Consider the following 18,808-nt stretch of genomic DNA (forward strand, 5'->3'; position numbering starts at 1 on the left):
TAACTTTTAGAGATATGTGGTTCTCACAGGACAGCAATGCTACAAACACATAATGATCTTTTAGAATATGATGCATTGCTGTAGATTAAACCATGTGACAGTATATAAAATTGACGCAACCTTAAACATCTACAGCAGTAAAATGCAACATACACATGAATACAGCAGTAATACTTATCCAATAACATAACATATAACAGTAAAACATTGACAGGGAGAATTTTACTGCACAGTGATTACTTTTAGTTTTAATACTTTTAGTACATTTTGCTTAAAATACTTAAATACTTTTGCTTCAGTAAGGTTTTGAATGCAGGACTTTTACTAGTTATGGAGTGTATTTATTGTGGTATGAGTACTGTTACTACACTGTAGTAACAAAAAGGATCTGAACACTTCTTCCGCCACTGCTCTTTTCCTCTGTTCTGACCTCCTTTTCCTTTCCCACCCACCCTCTAACACAGGACACCTCTTCACTGTGCTGCATCCTGCAACAACGTGCAAGTGTGCAAGTTCTTGGTGGAGTCCGGTGCAGCGGTGTTTGCTATGACTTACAGCGACATGCAAACAGCTGCTGATAAATGTGAAGAGATGGAGGAGGGTTATACCCAGTGCTCTCAGTTCCTCTATGGTCAGTGGAAGCTATTTTTTTTGTTGTTGTTTTCCTATATGTTATGCATGCTTTGTTCCTTTTACTGTTTCTGTTTCTCTCTGAAACTCACACACTTGAATCTTTTTGTGCTCATTAGTTCTCTGTGTGATCTTTAAATCCGTCTCCTCCCAGGTGTGCAAGAGAAGATGGGCATCATGAACAGGGCGTGGTCTACGGTCTTTGGGACTACAGCGCTGAAAACCGTGATGAACTGATGTTCCGCGAGGGAGACTGCATGAACATCGTGCGCAGAGTAGACGAGGATGAGATTGAATGGTGGTGGGCACGCATGGGTGAAACTGAGGTTACATCCCGCAACCTTCTAGGGGTGAGTCATGAGTCACTGGCACTGTAATCAGGGTTCCTGCATATCCTTTAAAACTCTTGAAAGGCATTGCATTCATCAATGTAAAAATAAAGTTTTTATTGCTGTTAAAATGTCTTAAATCAATCTCTAAATAATTGGTAATTTCAACCATAATTGGCTGTTTAACCAAGATTCCACAGCACAGTTGAAACCAATACAAAGCCATGCATAAGAGGCTCAGTGTATTTTATGCACAAATTTTTTCAAACTGGGCACGGTGAGAATCGTAACAGTGGAATGCCACATGCCAAGTAAGAAACAAAATCAAAAGTATGCTCTAACTTTGTCTCTGCCACATGACAAAGAAGTCATGTAATATGTTACAATGAACATTTGGGTAAAAATTTACCATAATCTGACATAGCTAATGTCAGTCAGTGATGTCAATTCAATTATGAGTGGCATGAAAGAGTCCTAAAATGTCTTAAATGCAACGCCATAAGGTGTAGGAACCCTGGTAAAGAAAAGTGTATTTTATATTGAAGCATTTTATGTACAAGTGTGCATTGTTGACACGTTGTCTTCTTGTCTTTAACAGCTCTACCCCAGAATAAAGCCAAGACAGAGAACCCTGGCTTAAAACACAAAGATGCCTGCACATTCCAGTCTGCCAGAACTCTCCAAAACACACACACACACACACACACACACACACACACACACACACACACACACACACACAGGCTTTACAGACTGGGGAAGAGAAGGACACTGCTGAAATGAAGAAACAAGGACAGACCAAACAATATGAAGGATCAACTATGAACTCTTTTTCGCACTTTTTTTTCTGTATCTAAAACAGAGGGATTCTCTCTCGTTTATTTTTCCAGGCTGCACTGTGTGTACTGTGTACTTAAGACACTATTGGCATTGTTTTCCTTTATTCCACTGTTTTTGTAATTAGTGTCTGAAACTATTTCTAAACTGACAGATACACTCAAACATTGGGATGTAAATGGAACAAGCAGTGTTTTCTATTGCTAGACAGTAATTTTTACACTTTTGAATAGTCTTTTAAAAATGTGTTTTTCTGGGCTACTGGTCGTTTTCTAACACACTTGGGGCTCTGCATTGCATGAGGTGAATGAGTGGATGATGATGATGATGATGATGATGATGATGATGCGTTTGAGATGCTCTGTCACCATGACAATCTTTGGGGGGGCTTGTTTCTCGTCATCTGTTGAGTGACTACGCCTCTGTATACCTGTACTGGAGGTGTGGAGCTTCAGTTGTGACCGCCACTGTTCTGCATAAACAAATGATTGGTGGTAAAAGCTTTTGATTGATCTATTGCTGTTCATTCTGTGGTCTATGATACCCCGAGAGCCAGTCTGTTTCCTGCATCGGCACATGGTTGAGATGCCATAGATACTGTGTATACACATATTTCTGTCACAGAAAATAGTGAAAAGTTACTGTAGGAATGATATCGTTATGAAAATGGACTTTCAGACTCTTAGGAGGCACTTTGACCAGGAAGATGTCATGCAAGTATGAATTTAATATTTTATCACAACCATGTCCTGACCATACAGCAGTGTAAGAAGGCAAGTGCAGTACCAGAAATCTTGACTTTTTGTAATAATCAGCAAAGCGATGATGACACTCTAGTGTACAGTCAAATAAAAAAAAAAAAAAAAAAGGAACTCAGTTCACAGTGAGTTACCAAAACCCATCACATATCTGTCACTGCAGATGTATTTATTTTTGTTACTTTTTTCTTTAGCCCTTTTGTCAGAACTATAACCACAAATGTACTGTAGTATTTCAGACATTTACAATAAAAATACTTTGTACTAAGCCTATATTGTCTTCTTGCTCGATCACGAATGCAGACTTTTATACGTTTTTCCCTATACTGTGATAAAGGTGAATAGAAATGTGTGGGTCTGTTCTTTTACACAATCTTTGCTGCCCCCTGCTGGACAGAAGTTGGTACTTTCAACTACCAAAGCATAAAGACAAATACGGAGGACAGTGAGGTGTATAAGCAGGTTATAAAATACATGAATCTTGTTGTAAAAGTGATAGAGTACAGAAAATTTGATTCAGGCGGTCATAAGAAAAGATGCAAAGTATATTTTGGGCAATCCTTGTAAATTGATATCTTGCAGTATTAGATAACAGTTAAAAAAAGGAGGCTAATTTTCTCAACCGATCCCTTCGCAACAGGGAATTAACAAGCAGAGGAAAAGGATGTTGAACAGCACACAGCACAAATTAAGCCCGACAAAGACAGAGAGCACACAGATTTAACGAACCAGTATTTGAGTAACAGCCCAGATTAAATTAACTTAATAAATGAGCCTGTAAGTTGGTGGTGTGTTTGCAGTGTTGAATGAATGCATGATGTTGTGGGGCTAAAGCAAACTGCTACTGATATTGTAGCTTTTTCTGAAATTTCACTCCACAGAGAAGAAAGACAGCCTTTAGCAGCTAGTAATGCTAACCCATCTTAAAGTCTCCCACAGCTGGTTTAACTGCCCCTCTAAAACAACAGTTCAGGGCACAGTAAGGTCAAACTGTTTTCCAGAGTCTGAAACTTAAAGAGAAAAGAGGAGGGGGTGAAGTGAGCAAGCTCCTTGGTGTTTGGACCCCACTCACTGTTTGCAGCTATATTTAACACAATTATTGTTCAGTTTATCAGTGTTATTTAATTTATTGCACCAGTAGCATAATATAGCATTTTTGATATCAGATAACACCCTGAAAATCTTGTGAGATAAGACATTTTAACATCTGTCCATACATTACACAGTGTGTAGAAGTCCTGAAACTGTGAAATAAACCTTTTTATTTTTTACTGTGGACTCATCAAGACTAAATATAGTGAGCCTTGACCTTTTTTTCTAAGTTATATTTCCACATTAGTAGGCCTGTGTGTGTCATTTGTTCAGCGTTCAACATTAGTACAAACAAAAAGGCAGGTGTTTTTAATTACACAAGTGTTTCACATTGCATTCTGCTTTTGTTTGTCGGATTATGCTTCTGTAAAGTCAGCATAAACTAACAATATTAACACAGGAGATCGCTTTCTGTCATTGATGATAAAGCAGGTAACACATTTTATTTTACTTCTCTGTCCCAAGACTAAATAATTACAGAGTGTTGCTAAATAATAACTTAATTTCCTTTTAATCACCTCACTCAACACAACACCGACCAACGTGGTCCCAACAGAGTGTGGCCAGAAACAATCTGAAATTTAAAAAGCATCAACATGAATTACAGGTGACAGATGACAATCTCAGGAGGAAATAACAGTAATTGGTGTAGCAAGTACTGAATGTACATTTGTGTTTATCCGTCATTATACTTGCTGGTGCTCTGTGTTTTGTGTGTGTTCAGAACGGGTTCATCTGTTACACCACTGACTCCCTGGGTCAGGAGATGAGCTGACACTACTGTCCATATGAACTGTTTATGAAGCCTTCACCAGAGCCTGTAATACACTAATACAAGTAATGGTACAAGAATTGGCATTGAAAGAGTCAGAGCCAGCAGCTCTGTGATGTGTAAACTACAAGGCTCAGCAGTACTTTGAGTTGAATACTAACTTAAGCATACTAACATGCTCAACATAACATGATACATAATCCCTCTATACTCCCTTTCCATGTTTAGTAAGTTTATATGGAAGTCCATTTTTCTAATGTGATGTTGAGGAAAAGATGCTGTAAGTCATTATAATGAGGAACTTCATCAAAATAAGTAGCACTGCAAAATAATGACTTAGTTTCTCAAAATAAAAAAAGACAGCACTAAGTATTCATTTTGAGAAAGTGAGTTTTTCCCCTCATTATTTTAAGGTCTACAGCATTACTTTTAAGGAGTTTTTCATTGTGTAGCAATAATAAGTTATCATTTGAGAAAGTTTCACATTATTTCAGGACTAACTTGTTATTTTAGAATACTATGACATTATTTTGAGATTTAAGTCATTACTGTTGAGAAAGTTTTTTCATTATTTGGGACAACTAAATCATTATCTAAAGATACTACTATTATTTTTAGGGAGTTTCTCATTATTCTGAGATATTGAGCCATATTTTTTAGTATGTTCTTAATTTCGTTTTATAATACTACAATAGTCATTATCTTGAGCTAAGTTATTATTTTGAGAACATTTCTCATTATTTTGAGATATTAAATCATAATTCTGAGAACATTTCTAATTATTTTGAGATATTAAGTCATGATTTTGGGATACAAAGTCATTACTTTGAGATATTATGTTGTTATTTTGAGAAGGTTTCTCTTTTTTTTGAGATATTAAACCATGATTTTGAGATACTGAGTCGTTATTTTGAAGAAGTTTCTAATTATTTTGAGATATGAAGTCATAATTTTGGGATACTAAGTTATTATTTGGAGAAACTAAGTCATTATTTTGAGAAAGTTTCTTATTATTTTGAGATATTAAATCATAATTTTGCTAATGTTAAGCATTATTTTATGATACTAAGTCATTATTTTAAGAAGGTTCCTCATTATTTTTGATACTAAGTCATTATCTTGGGAAAGTTCCTCATAATGACTTACAGGATCTTTTTGTCATCACACTGGTGGAGATGGGCTTCCATCAGCTTCTCCAAATAACACAACCTATGTTTGGATCTAGACTGTACATAAAATATATATGATTTATATATAAACAGTTTTTATGACTAGGATTTCAGCTGACTGGTTTGAGCCTGACTGTATGCTGTGTTTTGTGTGCAGGTCTCTGTGGATCTCAGTAACAGACTGGCGGGCGGGGTGAAACAGTTCAGTCCATTTTTTATTGTTATTATTAGCAAGCACACACTGGGAGGAAAAAAAAAGTGCTGCACCTTGCAATGTATTGAGTATATCCACAACATACTGTATGTCATCATAACGAACCAACCCGCCACTTCTTCAGGTGCCTCTGTTGCCATGGTAACCTGCAACAGTGACGCTTCTTCCCCCATGAGCTCCGGTGAAATTCCTCTGTTTTGTCCCTTTGCGAGTTTTATGGGGTTTATGCAGCTGAATGTAAGACAAAGCCCCTACGCTGCTCAAATCCTGATGAAATTGCATTAAGGAGTTGAGATAAAAGCTTGCATTCAACATCGACACTGCCCACTGAACACGACTAACTGCATTTATAATTGATATATACATTCATAATAGATTAAAAGTTCTGTATAACTGAGACAAGACAGTGGTGTGACAGATAGCTGCTGTTTTTCCTCTTTATAATCATCGATCTCTGCAGCACACAAGCCCTCTGTGTTGTTCTGAACAGTGTGGAGACCTGCAGGGTGCATGCACACAAACAAATATCTGATCTATGTTGTTACTGTTGCCTTATGCAATATAATGACTAAAATCCCATGTATATCTCCTCTGGGCATGTTATTTCACTGGGTTTGCATCTCTCTGGGAATAGGAACGGGGAGAGCGATGGAGCTGGCTTTCCTCACAGGCACCCTCATTAAGTGTTGAGCTCCTGTATCCACAACATCCACATTTACTGGGTTATGGGATCTGCTGCACCATGAATCTCACCTAATCTACAGATGCAAAATATAACATTTTACCCGAGGGTCTGAGGAGAGGTAGAGGGAGGCTAGGATACAGATTAGGAGCCACAGGTGGAATTATGTCTGCATGCCTGAGTGTGAGTAATGTGAGTCTCCCACAAAAGTAAAGGAAAAACCTGACTTCTCTAGTTCATGTTTCAAACATCCATTGTCTCTCTAAACCTGCAGTCAATTCATACTGACCTTGAAATTTAAAAAGATGATCTCATGACTATTTGCAGAAAAGTTCCTCAGCTTCACGGAGCTTTGCAGCATCTTTAGTGTCAGTGTTTTGTTTTATGGCCCCTCACTGTGTTGCTTGACTCTCAGTGCTCTTAGTGTTGTTCCTCCAGCAGGCAGCTGTTTTCAATGAAAAAGCCAACATGCCGCCAGAACAGGAGCTGCATACCATAAGCCACTTTTTGATCTCCGCCTTGCTTGAAAAAGCTCCAATATTCCCACTGTACTTTTTCTGTCCAGCACCAAATGAAGTTAGCCAACATGCCAACACAACTAAAGAGCTGGATACTTCCTTAGGAAACAGAAAAAAGAGCTTAAACAGAGTGAATATTGGACTTACATTCACCAGGAAGCCTGACATATGATTCCAAATAAAAATCTTCCAGATGGAAAGGCCGCTGTTTGCCGTATCAGTTTATAAGGTGATAACATCTGTGTTGTCTTTACAGCTGGTTGCCTCTGGACTCAAGTGCTTAATAAGGTGATTACTTATCTTTATATATATATATAAAGAGGTAGGACTTGATAAGTAATTAACTATTTATTAACCACCACAAAGTAGCATCACTACACTATGAAATGCTTGAGAATCACATGTTTAGGTCCACTTGATTTAATCATTTTCTCACTTTTGTCAGGAGGGATTAAAGCACTGCTGGTTTCAATCAGAAAAGCTTTATATATACAATCTGGGGTCACAGGAGAAATGTATTATCCATAGTTGTTTAATATAGGTATTTGCTCAAAATGAATAAATAAATGTATTCGGCTTTCCTAGGCCAGTTAAAAAAATAATATGTCTTACCAAGATACAGAATTTAGAATAGTAACTGTGTTACTCATAAATGGGATGGATATTAAAAATTCAAAATGAACTAATAAACATGTAAGACAATGTTTTTCTACCCTCCTAACATGATGGTGTCAAGATTTTCTGACTCAGATGAACATGTACATTTTGCAACAGTGAACCTGAGAGACTAGTAGGTTTATTTTACAGTTGTTTGCATTCTAGTTCACGTTTTTGACAGACTTGGCAAAATTCATTCATCATTTTCTTTCTTTTTTTTTCATTTATTTACATGTAGAAGTGGAGCTCAGTGTATGCAGGTGGTGATTACATACAACACAACCAATACACAAACAAACAATATCACTCCTTCACCACAAAAACAGAAAAAAACAGCACACAAAAACTAAACAATGTACCTCACACAACATTTCCGCCATCCCTCAGCTTCAATAAACGTTCCCCATCTATCTAAATAACCTTTTTTATTTGTAAAACATCCTTCCAAAAATAAATTGGTGTTTAAGGAAGCCCCTAAATGTATCGATGTTTAAAGATCCTACTCCAGTTGCCTTGTAAATGAACATTTTCCCTGATAATATAATTCAATTAACAGTACAAGTCTCTTTCTGTAACATCCCCCAACATCACAGAGAAGAGATCCAGCTCCAGGTGTATACTTATTTTTCAGCACGTTTTTAACCTCACCCCAAAAAGCATGACAATACTAAATCTGCCCCCCATTCAATACAAGTTTGCACACCCCTGACTGGTATATGACTCTAAAATCACCATACCTGTGTGGCTGCAATTCCCTCAGTGCACGCTAGGTGTCAGTGTGACGCCACCCAGCAACACTGAATGGACAGGTTGCACCCGTGAACCTTTTTCACTTTGCCTCATAACTGTAACTGTCCTCGCGCAGGCTGGAGCTCATGTTACACCCCAAAAAGTGGAACTAGGAACCGTCTCATCTTCAAATAACAACGAGCTGGTTTATATAAAGGAGCGGACCACCTTATCCAGAGGTTGGTGGTGAGAAATAAACCGGAGAAGTGAGCGTCGTGGGAGGGCGGGCCACCTGTGACGGCAAATGAGTGGGGAAGAGGCTCGAGTCAATGCCACTGTTAGTACTGTGTGTCGCTCAGAGGGTGTTTGTGTGTTTGACAGTGTGTTTCGGCGTGTAAAGTCCACTTGGATTATCTTGAGCTCAAGGAAACCTACATATCTTTATCTTTGAGGAAACTGTACGTGATTCAGGTAAGACACCCTGAACATTACACCATGGTTGCTTAGATACAACCGAGAGGAAAATACCTGTATTGCTCTATTGTGGTAGCTTTTATAGTATTTCTACTATAGTCATAGTTGTGTGTGATATAACTCTGTGTCGTCGTGGTTTATTTTTAATCTTTTAAAATCTTTATGACAGTTATGCAATGGTCTAAAACAGACTTGGGATATTTGTACAATATAAAATTTGTGATTAATACGTCTTATTATGGGATATTCAGCCCACCTGTGAGTTGAGCCAATTCTGACAGGTGTCAAATCCAACTAACATGATGATTGTGTGTAAAATTGGTTGTATGTGAGTCACACAGTGAACCATAATGTGCCTTCCTGCTTCACTTGACTGCATTACCTCGTTTCAACTCATCGGGAACTGCATTTTCTGGACAGACTTCCAACCCGTAAGATTGAAAGATCAACAGGGGATGTGGGTGAACTGGGCAGCATGCAAAGTAAAGCTGCAGCCAGTGATTCATATGGGAAACATGTGGCAGGAGCAGCTCTGATAGGAGTAGATCAGCTGTAAAAACACATTGATGATGCTGAAGGTGCTTATAGAGCATGATTGATCTGTTGGAGATTGGTAATCAGCCTTCTCCTGTTCAAGCTGATGGTCTTTGTAAATGTGATCTAATCATTAGTGTAGAGAAACCCAGTGAATCCCCTTATCGCCTGGCTTAGTCTTTAAAAATTCAAGATGGTAAGTGGAAGGATAGGCCTGTAAGATATGCAAAGATTTGGTCATTACCACAGAGTATGTAATTGTTATGTAGATAGGGTCTTTGATGGTCTCTTCAAATTGTTTTTTTGTTTCACCCCATTCTTCAAAGGATATAAAGGGGTTATCACCTCTTACTCAAATGTTGCTCATCTATAATCAAGCATTTATAATGGCTTAATCAATGCTTTTAGTCACGAGTAACTCATTCTGCTGCAACCACTCACTGGCATTTAGCACAGCACACAATTGGGCAGTCAGTATCTATCACGGTCATGCTTTTGTAATAATTTATTGTCCTTGCTACATCTACACTGCAAACATGATATATGTTCATGCAAAACAACAGTAAGTTGTTCCATATACCAAATAAATGTTTGCACTTTGTGTAATATTACAGTTCAGCCTAAGTTTACTATTGTTACTTCTATCTGCTTTGCACAGCATGCAATATATTGCATGTCTCTCTGTCTCTGTTGCTCTTTTCCTCACTGACCCCAGGCTCTAAGAACAGAGAGCATTGTATGCTGCCCAGATTGCGAAGCCCTTGGAAGCAAATTTAGGATTTCAGGTTATTTATTCCAGACAAAACTATTTTGAATTGATTGTAAGCCTCCTGTTTTTTTCAGGGAGATTGGTTATTGTTTGTGAAGGTTTAAACCAGGGGTGTCAAACTCACTTTAGGTCATGGGCCACATGCAGCTCAATCAGACTAGAAAATCCATGGCATACTAACCTAAAGGCCATAACAACACCTTCACACTTTTCCTATCTTTTAGTATAAAGAAGAACATTCTGTCTCAGGTTTTCCACATTCAGTCAGTCTATTACTCACTGTCGTTACATGCACATTTTTCCATACACATCTGTGTAGTAATGCTGGCACAAACCATATACAAATCAAAAGTTTTGAGACGTTTTAGCTGCAGCCACATCCTGAAAGGAGCCTACACAACACACAACCCCTGCCCACCACTGGTACAGGACAAACGCACAAACGCCAATGATGTCAAACGTAGCGATAATACACCTTTAAGTTCACGGAAGATGTGATTAACCTTATAAATATGAAATGTAACCCATGTCCTAACTCTAACCTTAACTGCCTCTCTTTAACCTCACACGTCATTGCTTACTAAGCATTCTTTAGGGCTTCCGCTTCTGGGCCAAAGAGCGAAGGGGGCCGATCATGTAGGTATGTTGGGTGACTCATGTAACTAGTGGACTGGACAAGTAGCTTCTCCACCCGTATACCTACTCAAATGTTTTGTCAACAGCGTTCCACCAATATTGTTTTGATATAGACATCTGATGCAGATTCTTTTGTACTGAAGAAGCTGAATATTTTGCACAATGTTTAAAATCTTTTTTTTCTTCAGAGAACTGTATTTTTGTCAGGGTAGAAATGCCTCTAAGGCAGCATTTTACATCTACTCACTGTTTAACTTGGTCCTGAAACCTGGCACCTCTTCTTAGCCTCCACAAGTGCATCAGTATAGGGTGTGCAAAGTCATTCAGTGAGCCAGATTGGCCCCTTTAGCGGGCTGGTTCTGATCAGCGAGCCGCATGTTTGACACCTTTGGTCCAAACTTCCTATTTTAGACTCTAGACTCGTAATCATTGCTGCATTTGGACTTCCTGTAACCCCAGAGAGAACCAGCCGCAGAGTGAAAAGATTGAAACAAATAAGCTGTGAGGTTGTGTCATGCAACATTTCAGTAACACACTGGCCGTACACAGTTTGCCTCAGTGTCACATTGTCAGAAAAACTACAGTGTCTCTGTAAAGAGCACAGTGTTACACTCACAAAGTGGCTGTACAAAGTGTAAAGCTACAGTACTGGGTACAAATAGAGTTCAGTTCAGTTGGCTTCCTTTTGTCTGTCTGTGAAACGAGTGTTTTTAAGCAGTCTGTCTCTCAGTTGAAGCACAGCTCAATGGCTTTGACTGTAATCTTCTCTACTATTCGTCTCACACACACACACACACACACATAGACACAGACACATAGATACACACACATATCCAACTCCAAAAAACAGAGACTTTCGAGTCCTTTGGGACAATCGTCGTCTGTTGATGGAGCTGTCACTGCAGCGCTCCAGTCTCCTCCATTCAGGCAGGTTTATAGACACTTTATAATTGTCTGATAAAATCCATCTCCGTGAATGGATGTCATGGGACAGAGAGCTGGCAGCGAGATCAGCAGGAAGACAGATTAGAAAGGTTAGGTCGCGAGCGGTAGAGTCACTGTGATTTCCTCTGGGTCAGCCCTCATTTTATTTTCAAAATGTCTCCCTCTACATTTTCTCAAAGTTTTGACCGGTGCGCTTCAGTGGCCAATTAACTATTGAAAGCTTCTGCATTTAGGGGGGTCGGTCCATGTACTCTGAGCAAGTTGGGGAGTAATGGATTTTAGATGACAGAGAATTGGGAATGTTACAATTACTGGCTCTTTGCTCTTCGCTGCTGGACTTTCCAACAGCATTTTACCTCCTTGCTCACTGCTTTCCTCCTTTCATATTTCCTTTCCCTTCATATTCCTCTGAAACATTTCCATCTGAATAGACTCCTCTTCCTCTCAGGATTATAAGACCACACCAGGACCCCTGTGGTTGACTGACAGACTGATTGACTGAAAGGGTTCAGACCCTGACAGCCCATTTGAGTGATTTGGTGCACATGAGTCCAATAAATGACTTATAAAGAGCCCTACAGTGCACCTCCTCTGCCACCTTTTAAGGTGAGCTTAGACAAGGCTGGGAGGGCGATTGACACACCTGTACAGGGTCTGACAGGCCTCAGGAGAAGCAGCACATCCTGAAAGAGAGTACAACTGAAATAATTGGTGTCCCCAAAGTATATTTGCTGTACTGGGAACAAGACAGAGCTGTAAAAACCTTTAAAACTGCTACATTTCAGGATTAATAAAAGCAGCCTCGCTGTGTTTTGAGATTATCCTGAGGGTTAGAGGCTCAAGGAGTTGTACATTTTTTCTCTACCCCTGGAGGATCACATAACATTTGCAAAGCATTTAGATTGATTTCCAACCTTCTAGCCATTGGTTTAATTTTCCTGCAGTACGGTAGAGACATCCCTTTGCAGAGACCTGAAATCCTTCACTGTGAAGATTTAGTTGACTTCACCCTTATGCTCAAATTCCTTTCTGTCAAAATAATGAATTTGCCATCAGGGACAGTTTCTAAAACTCCTCCTTGCCAGTGTATTCAGAGAAAGTCCGACATCCAAGACTTTAGAGTCAGCTGCTGAGAAGTTGTATTCAATGCAATGAACAGACAATGAGCAATTTCATCTGGTGATCATTTAGTCTTTAAAATGTCACAAAATAATGAAAGACACCCATCAAAAGTTGTCAGAGCCCAAGGTGATGTTTTCAGATTGCATGTTTTGTTCAGCCAAAAGACCACAAACCAAAGGTATTTTAAAACAGTGAAATAAACCCAAGAAAACAGCAGCTCCTCACATTAGAGAAGCTGGAACAGGCAAAGGTTCGATGATTCATTTTCTGTCAGTTGACCAATAGATTAATCATTTCAGCACTAAACAATCACTTCACTTTTCCCACGAGGGAAGGATAGTTTGGATTTTTGAAGTGGGGTTGTATGAGGTACTTATCCGTAGTTAGTGTCTTACCTCCAGATCGTGGTTGGCACGCCCTCAGTTTGGAGAAACAGACAGGAATACCGCCACAGAAGCCAAGCATTCTACTGCTGTCTCATCTAGATTTGACCAAAATCTACAGCAGGTTTCACATCTCTCTGCGGAGTCCATCTCACAGAGAAATCAACTGACGCTGACATCTGCAGGAAGATAGAAAATCAATCTAAAAAAGAATATATGTATTATTTAATGGGCTGAAAACATGCAAAACCTCTTTAGCATTGACCCCCTGGAGACACCATACTTTTAAGCTTCCAGTGATACTCTATGTATTTTTACAACAGGGTGTCTTTTTGTCCGTCTGTGGACGCACATTTCTTGTTCAGGACTATACTCATATTTTTCCATAGTACTAGCAGTCCATGAAAGTCTTACTCAGAGCTATTGTCATGTGGGTGGAACAGTGGGTAGTACAAGGTTATAACATCACAGTGTATGTATGCAGTACGTGCTGCATGTCCATGAGCCTGTGATTCCCCGTCTCACTGTTACTACCTAGTGCTGATATAACAGTATCTCTCTTACCCACACCTGCATGCTGCTGTGTTTGTCCATTACATTATGCAACGCTCAAGCCAGCCGTTGTCATGGTGTCAACCCTGAGGGACCGCTGGGACTTTCTGTAAGAGTGCAGTCACAGACACTTGTGCTAATGGCTTCACTTTTCTTCTCTTTTTTTTTTCTTTGGTTGCATCCATGCGTGTAAATAGGTTTGTGTTTGTGTGTGTGCATGTGTGCGTGGAGGAACAAGCAGCCTCCCTGGACATTCAGCTCTTTAGTGTGCTGGAGGCATGCTTTGTGAAAAGAAAGCGCAGAGGAGTGACTATTTACATTGGGAACAGGGAAAGCATTTTGAAGACAGAGGTGGAGTATTAGCAGAGAGACAGAGAAAGAGAGACTGTTTGAAAGAGCAACACAGAGGAAAACAGAAAGAGAGATGTCACCATTCCTCCTAATAAAACTGGAGGATGTCGGTGATGCTCAATTGTATAGAGTGTATTCTCAGTGTTGGCGTGTGCATTGGTGCATGTGATAGTGAGACACACACCATCTCCTCCCTCCCCTCCTCTCACCATCTTTCCCTTCAGTTCTTCAAAAAGAGGGTCTTGTCCAGCCAGAAACAACATTGGCATTCACATCACAACACACATTCATCATAGAGATGATCATATTTCAAACTCTTTCCCTCGTGGATTTGTCTCCTCACTGGTACGCCGGCTGTTTGAACTGCTTTCACACCTTATCGATCTGGATTGCTCCACATCTCCGTTCAAATTCTCAAGTGTTTGTTCGTGATATCGGCATGTAGCTCTGTTTGGCAGTCATTGTTTGGTTAATGATATTTGCCGTCATGTGTTCAGCCTGGGCAGCTGCTGCTCACACACTGCAAGACTTTGCAACATGCAGCGGCATTGATCTACAAAAGCCCCCCGATATTTTATTGAGCGAATGCACTTTGTGTCTCTTTCATATCTCTGTCGTCATCCTTGTGAAATCCTCCACATCAGCTTATTTAATGTGTTTGAACTGTGCTGCTCAACTTTACTAGCTTTCCCTCTTTTTTTTTTTTAACTTCTCTGAGTTTTTGAGGTGGCACTTTCAGTCACAGTGCCCACACAGCATTTTCCCTCCAGTGTAGACATGACTGCTAACACTGTTGGTTTTGTGTGTGTTTTATTCTTTCAGGTTTCTTTCAAGAGGCTGCCTGCTTGCCTGCTACTGCCAGTGAGTGGGTGTGTGTGAGTCGTGGGGTGAATATGTTTGTGTGAGCGCCTTTGCATGTGTGTACACCCCGGCTGGAGAGTGTGTGTCCCATGAGACGCTCGTCGGAGATGCAGGGAGCTCGGTGCTCTGCGGTGCGGCTCCTGCTGCTGAGCTGCTGTGTGTGTGCGGCAGCCGGCTACCCATTCAGAACACCCCTGGACCTGGACGTGACTCCACGCATCACCGTGTTGAGCGGCGGTAAGCATGGACACAAGCACACAGGGGGAGGTGTCTAAAATCTGCATAATTTTTAAACAGTTTATGTTGGATCATATTCATGTTAGAAGGTCTAAGTCTTTATCATTTGACCCTTAAACGCTGAACTGATTTTTCTCTGTTTAATACCTAAAGATGACTCATAACTCAATTATTAATGCCTTGCTTTACATTCAAACTGAGAGTAACATGTTTCACGACATAAATCTTGAGAGAAATTCTTCATATGTTGAGTGTCTGTATTGCAGGTGCCTCCGCCTTTCTCTTTATCTTGTTTTACTCTCTCCTGGCTCAGCTCCTTTGTCTTTTCCCTCTTTTCAATCTCATTTGTCTGCACACCAACTTGCGCATACACCCGCTTGCCTCTGGTAATTCTTACCTGCTTCTTCTGTAAATCATATAGATTTTTTTTTTTTTTTTTTTTATCAAAGTGTGATTATTATTCTTTTACCGTGTTTGAGTGATGGCATGTAGCCTGAGGTGTAACACAGACAGAGGCAAGATGAGTGAAGTGCTTACACTTGGATCCCTGAGCATCCAGGGAGACTGACACCACTGTAGGTAGTTCACAGGCAGCGTAACCATGACAACTGTTGTAGTATGGCGCAAGACGGCCGTATACAGTATTTCCCTTTTTGTGCATGTGTGGGCAAGTGTGTGTGCACCTCATCAAACCAGCGCTGTTATCTGATCCTGGCCTTTATTTGTTGATACGCAGACGTGTGAAAGACATTTTCTCACATCTCCACTTTGACTTGCAGCCAGATTCGCTTTATAAGATCTACTCATAGGACAATATCCTACTAACTCTACCCTTCTCTCTTTGTAAACACTTGTCTTTCTCACAATACATCACCGACTTACACTCATTATCCATTTTTTTTTCTCCTGTTATTCCTCTTGCTTCGAATCTCTCTTGATACCTTTATCTCAGTTTCTGTAAATCATCGGTTAGCGCTCGAGCCTGCCCACAGGTCCTCCTACACGACTCATCTCCGTGTCTGCTGCCCCGTCACTCTCTCATCCACTCCCCCTCCTCTGCCATCCATCTCTCCGCCTTTGCACCGAAGCTCTGCCTCTCTTGCTCAATTTTTTCTTCATTAGTTTGTACTTTTCATGGTTGCACTGCCCTCCTTTAACTCCTTTACCTCGCCTTCACCTCTTGTGTTTGTTTCTTTTGCCTCGCTCCTGCTGATGAGAAGACTTCGATATGCAAACTCATCTCTAATCCATTTAATCTCTGTGTTTCTTAGCAACCTAAAGGCAGAGCCTCCAAACCTGTGAGGGGTTGTTAAATCACGCATGGATGCTCACAAGCAATCAAACATGTGTACCTGTGTTCTCTCCTCATTGCAGTGTCACCATAAAGAAAAACATTTTAAGGGAGGGACATCGTTAAGGGTTATTAATTTGACGATTTCCAGTGCTCAGTTTTGAGAAGCTGAGAGGCTAAACGCTGGCAAAACAGAGAGGAAGCAGGTTGTTTTTAAGGATGAAAACTGCTGTTACATCTGAACACCTTCTCATTGCACACACTGATTTCAACCTGTCAAGTATTTGGGAATTACAGTCAGTGGATTTAACTTTGTTTATTCAGTACCGTCTGCTGGCCTGACAGAGTACTCTGGACCGTAAACAGTCCTGACAATCGAGTGTGAATTTGAATGTAAGGCTGTCACGTCACAGCCTGTTGCCGAGAGGTTCAGAGAATGTGCGTGCTTGCGTGTGTGTCCCTGAACAGTGCATGCTGTGCTGATCAGCTGAGGTCCCTCCAAGTGTTTGCTTAGTAAATAATATCATCTGGGCTCCTCTTCGCCTCTCTCCCTCCTTGTCTTTCCCTAAAGAATGAATCAAACCTCCCTTTTCCTGCACAATCTGTTAAACTGAGGCTAAAAAGTGCTGTCAAATCTAGTTAATAAATTTTCCTCTGCTGCGTCACACTCTGAGCGAGGTAGTTTTCAGTTACCTGGCTCCAGCTGTCAGGCATTGTGTGTCCTAATGCTTGGATTACACTGAGGAAACCTAGGCGTTGCCTCTGCTATAATGCATTGTCTTCACTCACAATGAGGCACTTATATCACGTAGGAAAAGGTATTGTTCTGAAAATCCCATACAGGTAATACTCTTCCTCCTCCTGCTGAGAACAAGGGAGGAAAAGTAGACACCTGATCACCCAAAGCAGTCTGGGATGGGAACCAACTGCTGCTGCTGCTGCTGCTGGAGTGAGCAGAGTGGATTGTGTTTTGCAGCAGCTGATAGGAATCTTAATGACAGCTTACTTGATAACCATGCAGTCTTCAGCAGGGAAGTGGAGTGGCAGGAAGTCTGACACTGTTCTGTTTGGCCGAGCTGAGCTGCTGTACTCATGAATTGGCAGGAAAAGTGGCCCACTTTCAAGTTTGTGACTCTTAATTGCTGTCAACACTCCACCCCAGCTGATAGTAAAACCTGCTCAGCATTAGTCACGTCAGATATTTTAATTAGACATTAAACCACGACATCACTGTAATTTTTTCCACAAGTGGCAACACTGCATCGCACTCTTACGTAGATGTTGTCATGCCTAGAGGTTCTCTGCGTCCGTGTGTGTGTGTTGACCGTGGTGTCATGTTTACCCAAGCTAAGTGGAGTCCTGATAGATTGTATGTTTAGAGCTTATATAACGCTCGGTCATCTCATGACTTCAGCAAGTGACTTCAAAACATGTCTTGTAAGCGTGTGTGTATGTGTGTGTGTGTGTGTGTGTGTGTGTGTGCTCGCACTGTGCAGCATGTCTCTTTACTGAGTGTTTGTATGAGTGAAGCTCATTAGTATCTTGTCCTGTCAAAACAGATGCATCCCAATATAGCCTGGAAAACTGGACGGGGGACAGAAGCAAAGCAAAGAAAACTCAAACCACAGAAACCCACATTAAGTAGAAGTGGCTCTCTGATATCTGATGTTGTGTTGGGCCTCTTTTCATTATCTTCTTCTTGCTCAGCAGAGCTGTGTAGGATAAGCATAATCCCTTGGCTTTTATTGTCCATGGTGGAGTTGTAATTTCATTTCTGGTCAGGGCTATATGGACTTATGTAGCTATATAAAGCTGAGGAAGGCAGAAAATCTTATGTTTGTGATGTTAGACACACCAAATCTGTGACATTTCTTTGCTTGCAGCAGGACTCTTGTGTGTGGCAGTGGTCCACCAAAGAAATGTTTTTTAAATTGATGATCCTGAAGTTTCCTCCAGCGCCACCATGAGGTTGATGTTCATGGTTTTAGGTGGAATGTCCCCACAATGAGTTGCAACAATAGGAGATTTCAACGAATGGTTGAGGCAGTCGAGGAGGAAGGGAGATGCACAGCTGAGATGGCACATCCTGTTGCATTTTAAAAAATATTGTAGATAAGCAAATGTACATGGTACGGTTTACTGCTGCAACACTACTCCACAACTGTTAGATGCATCGTCATGAAATTTGGTAAAGACATTCAAGTTCATTGATGCTGTATGTGCTTTTGTTATGTCTGATTATGTAGGCCTGTTTGTCCTTTTTTGT

At 40.5% G+C, this 18,808-nt stretch overlaps 2 protein-coding genes and 2 pseudogenes across 2 annotated transcripts in view; all 4 read left to right on the forward strand.

Annotated features, from left to right (window-relative positions):
- LOC125903395 (apoptosis-stimulating of p53 protein 2-like) overlaps nt 1-2,668 on the forward strand; it is a 192,481-nt gene extending 189,813 nt beyond the window's left edge. The window contains 1 exon segment of the mRNA XM_049600301.1: nt 2,100-2,668. The gene's annotated coding sequence lies outside the window, so the exon portion shown is untranslated.
- Nucleotides 1-2,668, forward strand: part of LOC125903396 (apoptosis-stimulating of p53 protein 2-like) — a 31,394-nt pseudogene extending 28,726 nt beyond the window's left edge.
- Nucleotides 1-18,808, forward strand: part of lzts2a (leucine zipper, putative tumor suppressor 2a) — a 237,700-nt gene that overhangs the window by 92,930 nt on the left and 125,962 nt on the right. The gene's annotated exons all lie outside the window — the stretch shown is intronic.
- Nucleotides 8,461-18,808, forward strand: part of LOC125903867 (semaphorin-4G-like) — a 52,722-nt pseudogene continuing 42,374 nt past the window's right edge.

This window comes from Epinephelus fuscoguttatus, linkage group LG16 (assembly GCF_011397635.1).
Source record: "Epinephelus fuscoguttatus linkage group LG16, E.fuscoguttatus.final_Chr_v1".
Lineage (NCBI taxonomy): Eukaryota > Metazoa > Chordata > Actinopteri > Perciformes > Serranidae > Epinephelus > Epinephelus fuscoguttatus.